Source organism: Adiantum capillus-veneris, chromosome 20 (genome assembly GCF_014529385.1).
Source record: "Adiantum capillus-veneris isolate H3 chromosome 20, ASM1452938v2, whole genome shotgun sequence".
NCBI lineage: Eukaryota > Viridiplantae > Streptophyta > Polypodiopsida > Polypodiales > Pteridaceae > Adiantum > Adiantum capillus-veneris.
The window spans coordinates 35,125,059-35,136,412 of NC_140950.1; positions in this window are offsets into that span (position 1 = coordinate 35,125,059).

Sequence of the window (11,354 nt, forward strand, 5' to 3'; positions counted from 1 at the left end):
AGAACCACATTTTGGACATGCATGATTGCTCGAGTTACTCAAGACTGAAAAATCATAAAAAAAGAATATAAGTGTTGGTACAATCAAAAATAGCATATAAGTGAGGGATTCAAAGATACTTACATCAACCATATCGATCCCTGTCCACAAGATTTGGAGCTCTTCTATAAGTGGTGCTAGGTAAACGTCCCATGTTCTTTGCCTTGTACTTTCCTAGGATGACCATTGAAAACAACAGATGGCCCTTCTTGATAGCTAGTGATGGTGGAAGATTATAATAAACCAAACAAATAGGCCATGTGCTCCATTACAAACTCTGTTATCCAAATGGGTTTACTCCATTCATTGCCAGATCAAAATGGGTACATCGAGGCTCATCCTTAAATGTAGGTTATCTTTTCTCTATGTGCTTCCATGCACGAGAGTCGACAAGCACCCGCACCACATCATCTATTGATCTAGTATTTGTATGTCATGTCATAAAAGTGGCTATAGACTTACACCTGAACATGCTCTTTATTCTTGGAATGATAGGAAAGTGTTGAAGGATCTTTGTAGGTACAAATTTTTCTTGTGTGTCCTCTCTATACCTGTTTGATCCACAACTGGGACATTGTTTCAAATTTTCATACTCATTGCAAAAGAGTATACAGTCATTAGGGCATGCATGTATTTTGTGATAATCCAAACCTAAGTTAAGTAAGAAGCTTTTTAGTGAGTAGGGGGCATGTGATTACCTTCCGGCAAGATTTTCTTGTTGAGTAACCTATCATTACATCAACAAGTGAAACAACGATCATATTATTGAACTTTAAATTGGGCTTTGGCATGCTTATGCTATAGTATATTTAGCTAAAAAGCTCTGTGACTCTCGTGTCAGACCACTCGTAGGCAGACTGCAGATTGAGCATTGCCAAAGCAATACGGAGAACTAAGGTTTCTGCACCATTGTAAAGCGGCATACGTGCAAGATTTTTCATTATCTCACCCTCTTTATTCATGTTGTTATCATGTCGTCGATATGAACAGGATCACTGAGGTTGATTCGCATTGTTTCCTTGAATGTTGTCGCCACCTTGGTTTTCAAAGATGGGATCCATGTCAAAGAACGCATGTTGTCGCCACCTTGGTTTTCAATGATGGAATCCATGTCAAAGAACGCATCTAACATTTGATCCATCTCAACTTCTTGAAATGTGGAATCAAGTATTGGTCAAGTAGACTCCATCGATGGCTATTCGTTTGATAATCTCCTTCTCTGTGATGAAATTGGAGCAATATCTACTTGCAAGGGTTGATCTACTACCTTGAGATCACGAGATTGATCAATCAAATCTTGTAGTTTCTCTATGGGAAAGAGACCGTTATTGCGTATGTGTTGATCGTAGATTTTTTGGTTTCAAAAGATATGATGCTTGCATTTCACACAAGGACACGCCACATCCTATCGTCCATACTTTATCTACCAATGATGCAACAAATGAACAAATCACTCTAGTTATAAGTACACACCCATGTCTACACGACAATGCATGTACATAGATCCAATACAAACCCTAATCTAGTACATAAAAATTACTTAAATGGATCGATCTAATACGGACCCGACCATCAAGAGACCGCCATTCTGAAGACCATTTACATTTTTAGAATTTGATTATGTTATTGAAGTCTATTTGTATTATTTTACTTTGTTTGTCGAAGTTCGTTTGCATGTTTGAAGTACACAAGTCTTTTTGAAGTCCATTTGTGTTTCTGAAGTCCGCTTGTTTTTTTTCTACCATTTGGAATTAGCTCTAGCTACCTCACATTCTCTAGCCATGCCCGATCCCTGCACACCTTGGTTTAGAGGTGCATGGAGATCAGGACCATCGGATAATAATCTCGTCTTTATTGGTCAATGCATATATTTGAGGATTCGATATAAGTACACACCCATGTCTACATGACAATGCATGTAGGTAGATCCAATACAAACCCTAATCTAGTACATGCGGATTGCTTAAATGAATTGATCTAATACAAAACATCCTCAATAGATTGCCATTTTTGAAGTTTATTTGAGTTTTTTTAATTCGTTTGTGTTTCTTGAAGTCTATTTGCATTATTGAAGTCCGTTTGCGTTATCTTACTTCGTTTCTCGAAGTCTGTTTGCAGTTTTGAAGTATACAAGTCATTTTTGAAGTATGTTTACGTTTCTAAAGTGTGTTTGTACTTTTTCTACCATTTGCTACTAGCTCTAGCAACCTCACATTCTCTAGCCATGCCCGATCCCTGCACACCTTGGTCTAGAGGTGCAAGGAGATTAGGACCATTGGGTAATAATCTCGTCCTTATTGGTCAATGCCTATATTTGAGGGTTTGCCATAAGTATACACCCATGTCCACATGACAATGCATGTATGTAGATCTAGTACAAACCCTAATTCACTACATACGGATTGCTTAAATGGACCAATCTAATACGGAACGATCCTCAACAGACAGCCATTTCTGAAGATCATTTGCATTTTTGGAATCTGTTTGCATTTGTGAAGTGTGTTTGTGTTATTGAAGTCCGTTTGCATTATTTTGATTTGTTTGTCAAAGTTCGTTTACGTTTTCTAAGTGCACAAGCCATTTCTGAAGTCCATTTGCAAATTTGAATTCCGTTTGTATTTTTTCTACCATTTGTCGCTAGCTCTAACTACCTCACATTCTCTAGCCAAGAACGATCTCCGTACACCTTGGTCTAGAGGTGCACAGACATCAGGTTCACCGGGTAATAATCTTGTCATTATTGGTCAATGTCTATATTCAAGGGTTCGATATAAGTACACACCCATGATGTACATAGATCTAGTACAAACGTGAATCTAGTACATGCGGATTGCTTCAATAGATTGATCTAATACGGACCGATCCTCAACAGACTGCCACTTTTTAAGTCCATTTGCATTATATTACTTTGTTTGTCAAAGTTCGTTTTTGTTTTTGAAGTCCGTTTGTATTTTTTCTACCATTTTCTGCTAGCTCTAACTACCTCACATTCTCTAGCCATGCATGATCTCCACAAACCTCGGTTTAGAGGTGCACGAAGACGCCTTTATTGATTAATGCCTATATTCGAGGGTTTGACATATGTACACACCTAGGTCATGACAATCAATGCATGTACGTAGATCCAGTACAAACTCTAATCTAGTACATGTGGATTACTTAAATGAACTGATCTAATACGAACCGATCTTCAACAGACTTCAAAATCATTTGCATTTTTGAATTTGTTTGCGTTTCTAAAGTCTATTTGCGTTTTGAAGTCCGTTTGCGTTATGAAGTCCGTTTGCGTTATTTTACTTTGTTTGTCGTAGTCCGTTAGCGTTTTTGAAGTACACAAGCCGTTTTTGAATTTTGTTTGTGTTTTCTCAACCCTAGACCATCAAAACACAGCCATATCCTGCCAACTAAACCTTGAGCATCTTTGTATGACCAAACACATAAGCAACTAGCCCTACCTAAGATCTAAACCCTAAGCGGACCGAAACAGTCCAACCACTTATCCTAAGCAACATACCATAAGCGGCTAGCCCTAAATGGCATGGATATCGACTAGCCCTTAGCGGCTAGTCCTAAGCGGCTAAGTGACTGAAATATACCTAGGTGGCAAGTCCTAAGCGGCCAACCTTAAGCGCTAAGTGATTGAATACCTAATCGGCTAGCCCCAAGTGTTTTTGGAATCTGTTTGCGCGTTTTACTACTATTTGCATTATTGAAATCCGTTTGCGTTATTTTAGTTCATTTGTCAAAGTCCGTTTGTGTTTTTTAAGTACACAAGCCATTTTTTAAGTTCGTTTGTATTTTTTCTACCATTTGCCGCTACCTCTAATTACCTCACATTCTCTAGCCATGCCCAATCCCTGCACAACTTGATCTAGAGGTACACGAAGATCAGGACCTAATCGGCTAGCCCTAAGCAGTTAGCCTGTGTCTAAAGAACATTTTGGCAAAGAGGCTATTAACCTAAGCGGCTAGCCCTAAGCAGCAAGTCCTAAGTGAAAAGTCTCAAGCGATCTCAATATCAATTTGCTCTAAGCGACTAGCCCTAGTTAAGCGGCTAAACGGCTAAATAACGAAGCGGGTGGGCCTAAGCTGCATGACTAAGCGACTGAATACCTAAGGGACCAACCCTAATTAAGTGGTGTGATTACCAATTAGCCCTATGCGACTAGTACTAAGCATCTAACATGCTAAATAAATAAAGACGTAATACTAAGTGGCGCGACAAAGCGATTGAATACCTAAGCGACAAGCCCTAAACGGCTAGTCGGAGGTGGCTAATAATAAACGGCTAGCCTTCAACGGCCTAAATATAGACTAGTCATGAGTGGATAAATGACTGAATATCTAAGCAGCAAGCCATAATAAGCCATCTGAATACATTTTAGACCTTAACGAGAAGCCCTAAGTGGCTAAATAACAAAGCCGGTAGACTAAGCGGCTCGGCTAAGTGATTGAATACCTAAGCACCTAGCCTTCAACGATCTAATTACAAGCCAATCCTAAGCGGTGAAGCAACCTATTACCTAAACAAATTAGCCGTAAGGGGCTAACCCCAATAAGCGAATAGTCCAAATCCCGCAACTACGTTCGATCGACATAACGTCGATTTGTCATAAGCGATCGACATAATAACGTCGATCGACGATCTGTAAAACGAATAAAGCGAATCAAAGGTACTTATAACCTAACACTAAAAGTTTCTAATTTACTTTCACAACACCTACAACAAGTCACAATTAAAAAATATATAATTTCTTTATTTCTAAACTAATTTACATAAAAATAAGAAAACTAAATATAAATAATATAAATCAAAATAACTCTTTTTTAACAATCAAATGTCGTTATCTTTCTTTGTTAATGACAATTTTTAATGAAAATTTTTTATAAAATAACAAAAGTTATATTTTTTTCTATTTTTTCTTTGTTTGAATTAGAAAATGTGTGTGTGTGCCGTACATAGTGTGAATGTGTGTGTGTGTGTGTGTGTGTGTGTGTGTGTGTGTGTGTGTGTATGCAAGAAAAGAGAATGATAGAGCACTCACATGCGGCCTATTTGAGAAAGAAACACTTAAAGAATGTCGTCAAACTTGCATAAACACACACACACACACACACACACATTATGTTACTCACACACACATAAAAATGAACAAATCTACTACGAATCTTGAAAATAAGCTTACCTTGTTGATGGGGAGGAGTGTGTGAGTGGAAATCACAAGTGCGGCAACCCCTACCACTAAAGATTTTCAACAAGTGTGGAGGAGGAGAGCAAGAGAAGAGGAGAAAAAATCAGCAAAATACGTAGAGAAAACTTGCGAATTCTGTTTTTGCAAAATCTATCAATGCAGGGAATACTATAAGCATCAAAATGTGCGTCAAAATTAGTGCCAATATATGCATCAATATAGGAGTCGGAATGCCCCTCAAAATCAGTGTCATAAAATTTAAATTTGATTTTTAAATTAAAAAAATTGGTCTCCCTCCAGATTTACCTACACATATACCGACGCCCGCCATTGACATCGTAACTTGACATTGAAATTTATGCGATCTCCTGTAGTTCCACTCTACTCTACCTTGGAGTAAGAAGCCTTACACAAAAAATCACTCACCTCTCTAGAATCTTCTCTATTTTCCCTCAATAATTTTGTGCTCTTGAGCGCACATCCATGTGACTCAAGAGACCAGAGCTCCACTCTCATATGAACATATAAAGATTAATATAAACATTTTTTTTATGTAAATGTTGATTAAGAGATAATCTTGTCATAAAATCTAATATCTAACTAACCCAAATGATTTTCTCATATTGAAATGATCATTTAATGTGGGAGAATAAATGGGAACAAGAGTTAAAAGATAGACATGTGCTTATGGATTTATCTCAATAAGGGACCAAAGTCAATGGGTCCAAATGAGAGATGGTCTCTCAAAGAGAAATGCTAGCTAATGGAGCTTAAAAGCCTTAGGGTTAGCTTCATTAAATATCTTTAAAGGTAAGTTTTAAAATTCCTTAGACCTAGGACCTTAGACAAGCTAGGGATGTACTTGAGGTGGGAACCCTGCCCAAGCTTGAGGTGCTGGTCATGCTTGCTGAGACTAAGGTACTTAAGGTGCTTCATGAATCATGACTAAGGTACTTGAGGGGCTTAACGTGTTCCAAAGGTCAACAAGGATCCCTACATATGGGGGGGTGAGCCCTACAAGTAGGGGCATGATAGAGAACACACACACCCCTACTCAAGACAAGCCTAGTCAAAAGAGTAAACAAGGACACGTGTCAAGCTCCTCCCCATGTTGCCCTCATAAGGTGCCTAAAGCCTATTGGTTGGCCTCTTGAGGGGTCCAATGATAATTTAGCTAATTAAATTAATGGTTTATGCATTATTCAAGCCCTCTCTCTCAAAGGAGAAAGGAGGACACTTGTCCAAACGCTATCTCTATTACTAGTTGTTGTGACCAAGGCTTGTGATAGGCTAAGCTTGAGAGAGCCAATGAGCCAGATGCATGAGCTAGAAGAGGGGTTGACCATGCAAGTAGAGGGATTTGTTGAGGTGTATACTCTCTCCCACACTCTCATTGTGTGAAGTGCTAAGTGCAAGAACTTCATCTCCTTCTCCAAGCTTTTTGAGAAGTTGAGAGCCTACACCAACACTCTTGGCTATGGACTGCAAATCCAACCAAGATCCATGATTCAATACTTAAGGTTTCCATCTTCTCCATATTCATTATTATGATATTATGCTATGCTATACACCAAGAGTGATGATAAATGAGGAACTATTTCTTTCTCGTAAGAATGTTTCTTCTTCCTCTTCCCTACCCTCATTCCCTGCTAGCTCTCTCCACCTTTGAAGGTGTTTGAGGTATTGGGACTGAGGCCGGGGACAAGTCAATGATTTCATTTAGCTAAGTTACGGGCATAATTGCGGTGCATGAAGCTCTCTATCTTCATTGCACCATCAAGGTCTCAAGGAATACAAAACTTGTAATGTACCAAGTCTCTCTTTATGGGAGAAATTATAATACAAAAGCCTTTTGGAGGGGGAACCGGCTCCACATAAATCTGGTCTTCAACTATTGTCAAGTTCTCTAAGTCTCTCTCTTACAAAGTATTGTTCATGCCAAGTTAATTAAGAACAATGGTTATGTTGCTATCGCTAATTAAGCTCACCCTCTATCTTCTCAAAGTAGTCTCATAAAGGTGCTCAGTACAGTTCTGATCTTAATTTCGCCATTCTCAATGTTCATAGGCCATTTCCATTACAATCCTAATAAGGGATCTCGTCACCTATAAAGAGATCCCTTTCCCTTTATAAAATGCATTATCTCTACACTACTACACACTACATTGAGCGTATTATTCTCCATGTTAGTTTTAGAGATAGAGAGCGAGCTCTCTATACACCATTACTCATGGTGCATAAGAAAGCTTCTTTAAGCTAGTTGTAGCATTGCATGGGAGTGAGTGATTCATAGATTCAAATCAAGTTTGTACAAATTCTCCCATGCATATTTATGGACAAATTTTACACTTTGATCAATTTTTTGGCAATGTATATGCAATAGAAAAGCAAGTTTTCTGGTGCATATAAACTCATCAATATGTATGGCATCTTTCTTGAGTTGGGGGAACCTAAGACCTCCAATAACTAGCACAAAGTCGAGGAAAAATATCTATTTTACAAAAATCAAACTCATTTTGAAATAGACATACATTATGTCCATCCTTGTTCAATTTCTTCAATGAACATGGTCAATTTGTAGCCTAGGTCCAAACCTAAGCATACAATATCAATTAGCTATAACTACATACTTTTGAAAGAGATTGAGATGGTCACAATGTGAAAGCCAATTTTTCTATTTGTGTAGTTTTTGGGCTTGGTAGTTATGTCTAGAATTGTCATAAGAAAACATGTTTGGATGGTTTTGATGTTTTTTTGGTGTTAGTATGAAGCTGAATTACCAAGGTGTATTGATATAAAGCATATATATAAAAGTAAATATGGATGTAGTCATGTAAACATTGATGATAGGTATGCACAATAGAAAAAATGCAACTTTTTTGTACTTAATTGTATGCACAATCAAAAAAATGTGGGGGCTATAGCAGTCTTACACTTTACATTAGTAACCCATTGAAGTTAATAAGAAAGATATATTGGTTGTGTGAAAAAATCTATATGTTGTGTAGCATGGGTTTAATTGTAAAAATACGCTGTTTTTAGTCAAATGCAACACTACATTTTCTTTGGAATCTTGTCGTGATCTAGTAATCAAGAGATATGTATGATACTTTTTTTTCCATGAAGAATGGGTTCGACCTAGCATCAAGCTCATGTAAGAATGCTTGAAACTTCACACATATACAAGGAGTATTGATTTTTTTTCCAAAACCATGAAAGGACACTTTTATGTCCTATTATGCTATCAAACTAGTGTTAAGAACAAGTATATGTTACCACAAGTGGATCCATTGTTTGACCCATGTCTGTATTGTTACCAAAGAGATTTGTGGTTATCACTAAAGGCACATTTGGCTAGTTGATATACCTAAAACTGCTTTTCAAACAAGGTTTAGACATTATCAATTTTTAGTTATTCCTTTTGGCTTAACCAATGCACCAGTTACTTTCATGACACTCATCAACAGTGTTATAAAACCATATTCGACAAGTTTTTCATTGTTTTTCTTGATGAAATTTTAGTGTACAGTGCATTTAAAGTAGAGAAGTTACAACAATTAAGGTATGTATTTGATTTTCTATGGAAACACAAATTATATGCCAAGGAAATTGAGTGTGATTTTTTTAAAGAAGAAATTCACTATTTGAGACATGTAATGTCTACTATTGGACTACATATGGATCAATCCAAAGGGGATGCCATCCAAAATTGGCCTTCTCCAAAAACTTGGAAGAGCTCAAGATTTTCTTAGGCTTTGCAGGTTTTTATCTCAAAGGTTCGTTGAAAACTATGCCCAAATTTTTGTTCTTATGACAAAACAATTGAAAGCAAAAACCAATGCACTTAAGATCGCTCTAGTTATTGTACCCATTTTAGCTGTCGTGGATTCTATGATACCTTTTGAGCTCAAAATAGATGCGAATGATAGAGATAATGGGGCAATTCTTCTCCAAGAAAATGGAGCATTTCCTTTCAAAGCAAGAAACTTGTTGCCTAGCAAAATTATTTTGCATATGAATTGGAGCTCTATGCAAAAGTGTTTGCTCTGAAAACATGGAGACATTATTTGTATGGTGCTCAATTTGAAATGGTGTTTGACCATGAAGGCATAAAGCAGTTAACAAAACAATTGGATTTGAAGGGTTGAAAGGCAAGGTGGACTGAGAGTCTTTAGGAGTATGATGCAAAGATTCAATTGTAAAGATTGATATAATGTGGCAGCTGATAGGTCAAGACTGACTCTCTTCTCTTCATGGAACTTAGAAGTGAGTTTTTGAAACCCTTGAAGGGTACATGTAAGCATGATGATGCATCCTCCAAGTTGTGAAGCCATTTCAAAAAAGAGAGATCCTTCTCACTCCAATGTTAGTAGAGTATCCATTTATTCCGCACCCAGCTCTCCTCTTTTAAGTGATGAGTTGCATAGATGAAAGCATTTTTTCCATAGATAATGGGTACCTACTCCACAATGTGAGAGTTTTTGTACCAATTTACATAGGAATTCGACACCAAATTCTTTATGAATGTCGAATGCACGAGATGTATACATGGATGGAATTAAAATATATTATGAATGGTAAAAATGTGAAGTGGCTTACTTAGGCCTGGTAAAAATGCACACCTAAAAGAGTATACACATAACTCTTATATAGTAGAGAAATTAAAATTATAATATAGTTAGGCCCAAGGTAAGGGGATAAATCTACATGCAAAGAGTGGACCATTATATTTTTAGGGATTTTTTTAAATGTTTTTGGAAATAATTGGTAACTCACACACCCCTATGTACAATGAGAAGAGAAGGTGAATTTTTCAAACCGTTGCCTTGGCTAAAATGTTGTGTTGCTTTGCGAAGATAGCCTACTCAAGAGCATATGCTTTATTGCAAGGATGACGGGTGATATCTTGTTGTTCCAAATTTGGAAAGATGAAAAATGTCTATCACTAGTTTGCAGTTCCTTAAGTGCAACCCGGAGTCTAACGTAAATCATGGATACCATACCATTTACTTAGGAAGATATTCGCTACATCCTTGTTGCATTCTTTCTTAAAAGTTGGTGGTTTTGTGTTTTTTAGTAGATTGTCCACCTCTTTTTGGGTGAGAAAACGCAACGAACCTGAATTGGATTCTTTCTCTAGCATGCTAGGGACAGGATTTACATCTTTAGTTCCTGATAGCCCCCTAGACTGCTCACTTGCAGGACCGTTGGCCTCTTGATGTAGACATTGCACTACCAGATCAGATAGTTTTGTGAAATTTTTATTCAAGCCTGCAAAATTTGTTTCAATGATACACATACATGATTGTAATGCCTTAAATTCTTCCAAATCAAGCAGCTGGATGCTATCATCCATGCTTGTTTTCGTGTGAGCACCCTCCATGCGAGTAGAAAAGGGCAAGGCAATAACATATGCAACGGGTGAAAGGTGGTCACAATCTACCTTATGATGCATATCTATGTTTGAATCCATGATGCAATGTGTTTCTATCAAGAGACATTAATACCTTGTAGAAAATCCCCGTGCAAAACTTTGGCCGAAGTAACGACGAGCAACCACAAACAAGAAAGCTGGTTGGCTTGCCAAAGTCAATCCAAAACCAAGATGAATTTCCGAATCAAGTTTGATGTTGATGGTTGGATATGGTGTGTAATTTCCTTAACAAATAACAACTTGAAGGCATGCAGACTTTGGTGACACAAATTTAAGGCTTCATAAGTGCACCAAAATGCTTTGCCAAGACCAAATCCTTGTTTGAGATTGTGCAATCAGGGACTATGAAGATTGATTTTATTCTCTTAGTAGAATACTAGAATTTTTATGCAAACTGATGAATTTTTTGGTAATTTTATTGGTTGACAAGGGCCTTGCTGATTTTGACTTTGAAATCCATTGCTTGAGAAGCTTGCTCAAGGTCACTATCTCTAATTGCGTTCAAGGTGTTTTCTTTAAGTTTCCAAGTTCCCTACGGGTAAATTGGATCTTTGCCAATTCAAGAGGCCCTTCTCAAAAATAATTCACCCTAGTGTGAAGCCGAGGGCTCCAAGAGGAAACAATGGCGGGCAAACTATGCAAGGAAGAGAGAGAGAGAGAGAGAGAGAGAGAGAGAGAGAGAGAGAGGG